We start from the raw sequence: 7839 nt of genomic DNA, 5'->3' as shown, positions 1-7839 counted from the left end.
TAAATAATTAAAAAAAAAAAAAAAAAACAACAAATTGCTACACAAAATAATGCAGCCCATATCAAAATCCTAGCACAATGTGTTGTGGATGTAAACAAGATCATTATAAAATTTACATACCTGGGGCCGGGGAGATGGCTCAGTAGAATAGCGCTTCCCTGGCAAGCGCAAAGGTCTGAGTTCAATCCCTAGTTCCACCAAAAAAATAAAATAAAATAAAATGTTCATACCTGATTTTTGGACTTACTTCATAGCTAGAGTAATGAAAAATATGTACTAATGGTAGAGGCACAGACATATAAATGAATGAAATACAATAGAAAACTCAGAAAAAAAAAAAAATAGAAAACTCAGAAGAAGTTCAATATGCCCAACTGATTGTTTATAAAGTACAAAAAAAAAAAAATGTAATGGGGACAGTAGAGCTTTTACAACAAAGTATTGGAGCAAATGAATGTCCATCAGCACCCCCTCTCAAAAAACCCTCAACCTAAGTTTCACACCTCATACAAAATACATCCAAACTGGACGTAAGAATGTAAAATATCAACCAGGTATGGTGGAGCACACCTACAACCCCAGCACTTGGGAGTCTGAAGGGGAAGGATTGCTCCAACTTCAGGCCAGCCTAGCCTGCATAGAGCTCAAGGTCAACATAAATTACACAGGAAAAAAAAAAAGTGGAAGAAGTAGAGTCTGGTGGTATACAGGTAGTGTCCTTGGAAGGCAGAGCAAGAGAATCACCATGAGCTCAACACTGAGCTGTATCGTGAGGCCCTACCTCAGAAAACCAAAATATTACATTAATTTTTTTTTGTCTTTTTGAGACAAAAATCTCACTATGCAGTTCAGGTTGGCCTTGAGCTCACTGTGTACCCTAGGCTGGTCTCAAATTTACAACGATCCTCCTGCCTCAGCCTCCCAAGTGCTGGGAACACAGGTGTGCACCACCAATTAAACTTTTAAAATAGTTTAACTTTTAAAAAATGTGGTGTATATTGACACAGCAATGTTGATATTCTAATGGTGATACTGTACTCTAGTTTTACAACACATTACCAAGGGGGGACCACATAGTATATATACAATCCGTTTGTACTGGTTTTTTTTATTTTTTAGGGGAGGTAGGTTTGCAGTGCCGGGGGTTGAACTCAGGACCCTATGCTTGCCAGGCAAATGCTTATTCTACTGAGCTCTCTCCCCAGCCCTTTTTTGTACTGTTTCTTACAATTCCATGCAAATCTACAACCATCTCACAACATCTAATTAGAGGCCAGAATGTAGCTTGATGGCACAGTGCCTGCCTGGTGTCAAAGGTAATGAATTCAACGGGGTGGGGGGAGAGACAGACATTTAAATTAAAGTCTCTACCACATATTAACAAAACAACAGAAAACACATATGATTATATCAGTAAACACAGGAAGGTAATTTCAAAATTTTAATATTCATTCATATTTAAAAATCTATAAAACAATGTATAGCTACCAGTATACTTAACAATAAAATATTCTCCTCCCAAAAAACTGGGTATGGGGGGTGGGCCAAAATAGCTCAGCGGATTATAGTGCCTGCTTAAGCAGACAAAGGATCTGGGAATTCAATCCCCCAGCCGGTCCCACACTGAGACTGCAAGTGAGACTGGGTGCGGTGGTGCATACCTGTAATCCCAGCACTTGGGAGGCTATAAACAGGAAGATCACTACGAGTCCGATCTATGCAGTGAGATCCTGTAGACCCTGTCCTAAAATACAGGAAAAAAAAAAAAACTGAGAATGGGGTAAGAATGTCCACTTTTACCACTTCTATTCAACTTACACCAGAGGTCCTACCCAAGGCAATAAAAAAAGGAAATAAAAAGCATAAATATATAAATATTAGAAAAGTAGTAAAACTATGTTTGCAACATGATTGTAGAAAATCCTAAAGAATGTAAACACACACAAACACACATATGCAAATGCTACTAGACTAAATAAATTAGCAAAATCACAGACTGATTAATGCAGAAAAATCAACTTTTATATAACACAAAAAACTGAAAATAAAATTTATAACAGCATTTAAAACACAGAATCATATAACTAAATCTAATGAGAAGTTTGCAAGAATTCTAACTGCCAAAAGATTGCTTTAAAAAAAAATTTTTTTTTAAAGATCTAAGTAAATGGATGTTTACAGGCTGAGCGCTTAATGTTCTCAATTCTTGTAAATGGATCAATGGGTCAAATATCAATCAAAACATTACCCCCCCCCAAAAAAAAAAACATCACCCCAGGGGCTGGGATGTATGTAGTTCAGTGAAAGACTGCTTATGTAATATGTGAAAGATCAAGGGATCAACCCATAGCATAATCTTCCAAAATTCCCAGCAACATTTAGAGAAATTGAAAACTGGATTCTAAAATATATACAGACCATAACATGAGCTAAGACAAGTAATACCAACAAGAATGAAAAATGGCACAGGGGAGCTGGAAGAGGGAAGGAGGGAAGAAGGGAGTAGGGAAAGGCATTAAAAAAGAAACATACTGTAATATGTACATGTAACCATTTCTCAAGAGAACTGTAAATGACATGGACTACAAACATGTAGAAAGAAATTTTTAATTATTTTAAAAAATAAAATAAAGGAGCCAGGGAGATGGCTCAGTAGAATAAGCGCTTGCCTGGTAAGCGAAAGGGCCTGAGTTCAATTCCCGGTTCTGGGGAAAAAAAAAAAAAGTGAAAATAAAATAAAAAAGCTTTCAAGACAGTGGACATGTTGAAAAATAAAATATATAAATACAAAGTACTAAGAATTAAAACAACTATGAAAATGAAACATAATATGAAACACCAGTATGTCAAGATTTACTACAAAGCTATAGAAACCTGCCAAGCAGGGGTAGGGAGAAAGCTCAGTGGCATAAGCCCCTACCTGGCAGGCACAAGGTCCTGAGTTCATGCTGGTAGAGCATGCCCTGTCAGCTCCTATACCTATAATCCCAGTGCTAGGGAAGCTAAGGCAGGAGGATCACTACGAGTCTGAACTGTGTAGTGACACCCTGTATCAAAGAAAGAAAGAAACCAGCCAAGTGAAGCACACCTACACAGCCTGGCTAGTGAGTTTAAGGCCAGCCTGGACTACATAGCAAGACCCTGTCTCCAAAAAAAAAGCTACAGAAATCAAGATAGTCTCTTCTCATTATTCCCCAGACCAAATGGCCTTAATATTTCTCAAACACATGAAGCTTGTTCCATCATAGGCAGCTAAATTACACAGAAATTAATAACAGTCAGAGAGGCCCAGTATGGTGGAGCACACCTGTAATCCCAGCACTCATGAGGCTAAGACAGGGAGATCAATGGGGGTTTGAGGCCTGAGCTGCACAGTGAAACACTGTCTTAAAAAGATTTTTTTTTTTTAAAGACAGAGACAATGGGCCAGGGAGATAACTCAGTATAATAAGCACTTGACTGAGGGGCCGGGGAGATGGCTCAGTGGAATAAGTGCTTCCCTGGCAAGCGCAAGGGCCTGAGTTCAATTCTGGGTTCCGCAAACAAAATAAAATAAAATAAAAAATAAAAAAAAATAAAGTCAGAGACAAGCAGTAAGTCAGCACAAAAAATAAAGACATCAAAAAATAAAAAAATAAAAAAAAAATAAAGACATGAGAATTGTGGCTAGAGGTGCATGTGAAGAAGGCCAGACCTCAAGAGGAAGATACAATGGCCAGGCCCATATGACTCCCTAAGGAATAAACAGAAATTACACAGTAATTAGCTCCACCTGGTCCCAAAAGGCTAGCTAGGAATCAGTAGCCCTGGTATTTGATTTGTTTCCCTGTTGCAGTGATGATGAATCTTTTTTACATGAGCACCCAAACTGCAACCCAAAACACTTTATCATAAAGTGGCAACACTCCAATTAAACCTGAATACTGAGGTTTTAGTGTAGAAAAAACCAATTCATATATTAACATGTTTTGTCTTAAAAGAAACACAGTAACACATGTTCCACAGGTTCGCCACCACTGCCCTTATTGGATTAATACAAGGTGGCTACACTGTGATCCTACCGGTCCATTGTCTGACCCATGTTGTACCCACATTGTGACCTTGCTGTATAAATTACTCCTGACAAAGAGCCTCACAGGCCACCCCTTCCTCGAACCCTTCCTCAAGCTCCAGGAGCTACACTCTTTTCCAATAAAACTCTCATAACCTCTTCCTCTGGCTTACAACTTCATTCCCCAATGTTATAAAACCACAAACTCAACACACTTAACAGCTAACAGGTCAGGAGTTGTTTCTTCTGTGTGTTTCTGCACAACTTTGCACCAGGTAGTACTTACAAGACACTCCCTAGTTTATGAATGGGTAGTTGCATCTTGTCTTTCTTGTATTAAAATGTTGCCACTTCAAAAAATAAGTACATAAAATCACCACCTCAAAGAGACTTTCCCAGGCTACCCAATCTAACAATGTTATTCATCATGATTTTTCTTTTACTTTCTTTTTTTCTTTTTTGCAGTACTAGGGATCAGGCTCAGGACCTTGCACTTGCCAGGTAGGCACTTATGCCATTGACCTATCTCCCTGGCCCTCATCGTCATTTTTCAACACTTTGCTTTCCATTATGACTGCAAAGTGAATCAGTATGTAAATGATGTTTGTATTGTGTTACTCAACAAGAATAAGGCAAAGAAACTTGTCTGTCAATAAGAGTGCTTACAGACGAAGAACCCCCAGATCCAGTCCTAGCCCATGCCCGGTGAGTATGGAGGAGTGCTTCCGGCTATCCTGCACCAGGGGGAACTGCTGGTCCAAGCCCAGGCGCAGTGTGGGTGAGACCCTCTTCCATCCCCTTGGGACCCCCCCAACATTCCACAGCACCCCACCCCCCCCCCGCCCGCCGCATGAGAATCTCTGCCATGTTCTAGGGACCCCCCAGATCCAGTCCTAGCCCAGGCCTGGTGAGTGTGTGGGAGAGCTTCCAGCTACCCTGCACCAGCGGGACCTGCCGGTCCCAGCCCAGGCACAGCATGGGTGAGACCCTCTTCCACCCCCTTGGGACCCCTCCCACCACTCCGCAGCACCCCACCCCACCCTGCCTACCCAGTGAGAATTTCTGCTGCATTCTGGGGACCCCCAGATCCAGTCCTAGCCCAGGCCCGGTGAGTGTGTGGGAGAGCTTCCTTGCCCCTCTACTCCACCTTGTTCCCTCCAGACTCAGCTCAGGCCTGGCATGAAGGTCTGGGGTGAAACCCTGCAACTGAAATCCCTGCAGAGAGAGTAGGGGACAGAACCACCCAGCTAGTCCAGGAGCAGAACATCTTGCCAGAGGGGCACAATAGGTTCACTCCCAAGGGTGGCAGCAGGAAGGAGCTGAGCACAGCAGCCAGACCCAAGCCAGGCACAGCTGGATAAATCCAAACTTTGTAGATCTGCACCTGAACTTCAGTAGGTGCTAAGGTTATAACTGCACCAAAGCTCTACAACAAAGGTCAGATGGCAGTGCTATACAAAATCACAACAAGAAGAAGCAAAATGCAATCTCAGACCCCAAGCCCACCCATAACAAGTCCAGAGAACACTAACCCAGAATAAACTGGGAATCACACAGCTGAAATCAATGAATCAATGGCTTCTGAAATAAAGAAACAACTGCAGAAAGGTATAGAGGAACTCAGATTGGAAATGAAAAAAGAAATCCCTGAATTAATAGCATCTGAAGTAAAGAAGCAAATGCAGAAACATATGGAGGAAACCCAACGCCCACCCAGAACAAGTGCAGAGGACACTAGCTCAGCTCAAATGTATGAATTAATAGCGTTGATAGTAAATAAGCAGCAGCAGAAAGTTATAGAGGAACTCAGAGCGGAATTCTTTTCTACTAGCTCAGCTCAAATGTACAAATTAATAGAGTCAATAGTAAATAAGCAACAGCAGAAAGTTACAGAGGAACTCAGAGCAGAATTCTTTTCTGAAACAAGAGTGCTTACAATGAGCCAGCTGTGGTGGTGCACACCCGTAACCTCAATACTCAGGAGGCTGAGGCAGGAGGACTCCTATGAGTTTGAGGCCAGCCTGGGCAACACAGGTAAGCTCAAGGCCATCTGTACTACATAGTGAGACCTTGTCTCAAAACAAAACAAACACGCCTTCCATGGAAGAATTAAATATTTTTTAAAATAAACATGAAAGGGCCAGGGAGATAGCTCAGTAGAATAAGCACCGGCCTGGCAAGAGCAGGGTCCTGAGTTCAATCCCCAGTACCGCAAATAAATAAATAAAACCTTGGGGCTGGAGAGATGGCTCAGTGGTCTAAAGCACCTACTTGGAACAAGCTTGGCAAAAGCACAGGGACCGCGGTTCAATCCTCCAGTACCACATGCCAGCCAGCCGCGCCCCCTGGTGGGCTGAGCTGGCCACACACACACACACACACACACACTAAAATGTTAAAATAAAAAAAAAAATTAAAAAATAAATAAATAAATAAATAAAACCTCAACGTTTTATTTCCCAGTTTATACTATGGAATTTATTTATTTTGAGGCAGAGTTTCACCATTTATCCCAGGCTGGCCTTGAAGCAAGCCTCCTGAGTCAGCCTCCCAAGTACTATGAATACAAGCATGCATCACCATGCCCAACTCAAAAATCAAAATTTTCTTTTTTTTTTTTTTTTTTTTTTTTGCGGAACCAGGGATTGAACTCAGGCCCTTCCGCTTGCCAGGCATGCGCTTATTCCACTGAGCCATCTCCCCGCCCTCAAAATCAAATTTTTAACACTTTGAAATTACAGGTACTTGTTAACAACTGCAGACTTTTCTATTTACTTGTACATTAATAGAAAAATAATTTTTGCAGTAACTAGTATACATTTAACAAAGTCCCCTCCTTTTACTGGAAATATCTCTTTAAAACTCATTAATGCTTAATTGAAAACTAATCTAATAGGGCTGACCAAATAGCTCAGCAGATTAAAGCACCGCTTTGGCAGATATAGGGACTGGTAGTTTGATCCCTGGGCTTGCCCTGCCGGCCCTGCCCTTGGGGCATGCTGAGACCAGCAATTGAGACTGGGCATGGTGGTGTGCACCTGTAATCCCAGCTCTTGGGAGTTTGTAAATGGGCAGATCACTACGAGTCTGATCTAGTAGTGAGACCCTGAACACCCTGTAGACTCTTCCCTAAAATAAAAAATAAAATAAAATAATAGATGTATTCTGTAAAGACAATTCCTATTTTTAAACAAAACAGGAAGTCCAGTGCCACCAACTGGGCTCACAAACAGAATACATTAAGGGATCTCTACTGTTTTTATCAAGTTATACAAAGTCTACTACATTCAAGTTATATCTATCAGATTATATCATATCAAGTGATATATCTTTTTGTCCATTAATTTACCTTTATATTCTGCACCCCCAATCAAGATACAGAATATTTCCAACACCCCAGAAAGCACCATCCTTTCCCCTAAAAAATATTACTCTGACATTTATGATGAAAGATCAGTTTAGCCTGCTTTTTATTTTTATTTATTTATTTAGTTATTTTCACTACCAGGGATCAAACTCAGGACCTTGCACTTGCCAGGCAGGTGCTTATGCCACTGAGTTATATCCCCGGCCCCTAGCCTGCTTTTTATGACATATAAATAGAATCATAAAGGTTCTCTCAAAATATTTGGCTTCCCTCACTCAATCACACGCCTACTCATCTCTGGGGCCCCATGCATCAAATATTAATTATCTGGGGGCCCAGCCCTAGCTCAGTTCTTTAAGTGGCTGCTTCCACAATGCTGGCAGCCTCAGTTTGCTGTAGTTCGATCCCCACAACACTCCAG

The 7839-nt window shown here is 41.2% G+C and overlaps 1 protein-coding gene across 4 annotated transcripts in view; it reads right to left on the bottom strand.

The window, feature by feature from the left end:
- Window positions 1-7839, bottom strand: part of Edc3 (enhancer of mRNA decapping 3) — a 62337-nt gene that overhangs the window by 52557 nt on the left and 1941 nt on the right. The window contains exon 1 of one of the 4 annotated variants that reach the window (XM_023712516.1): window positions 1662-1685. The exons of the other annotated variants lie outside the window; for them this stretch is intronic. The gene's annotated coding sequence lies outside the window, so the exon portion shown is untranslated. Of the gene's footprint in view, window positions 1-1661; window positions 1686-7839 lie in introns of those variants that run through there. 4 annotated transcript variants of the gene reach the window in all.

Source organism: Octodon degus, unplaced genomic scaffold, assembly GCF_000260255.1.
Source record: "Octodon degus isolate 3935 unplaced genomic scaffold, OctDeg1.0 scaffold00026, whole genome shotgun sequence".
In the NCBI taxonomy this organism is placed as follows: domain Eukaryota; kingdom Metazoa; phylum Chordata; class Mammalia; order Rodentia; family Octodontidae; genus Octodon; species Octodon degus.
Note: the sequence above shows the minus strand (reverse complement) of the source record. Positions and strands in the feature narration are given on the sequence as shown.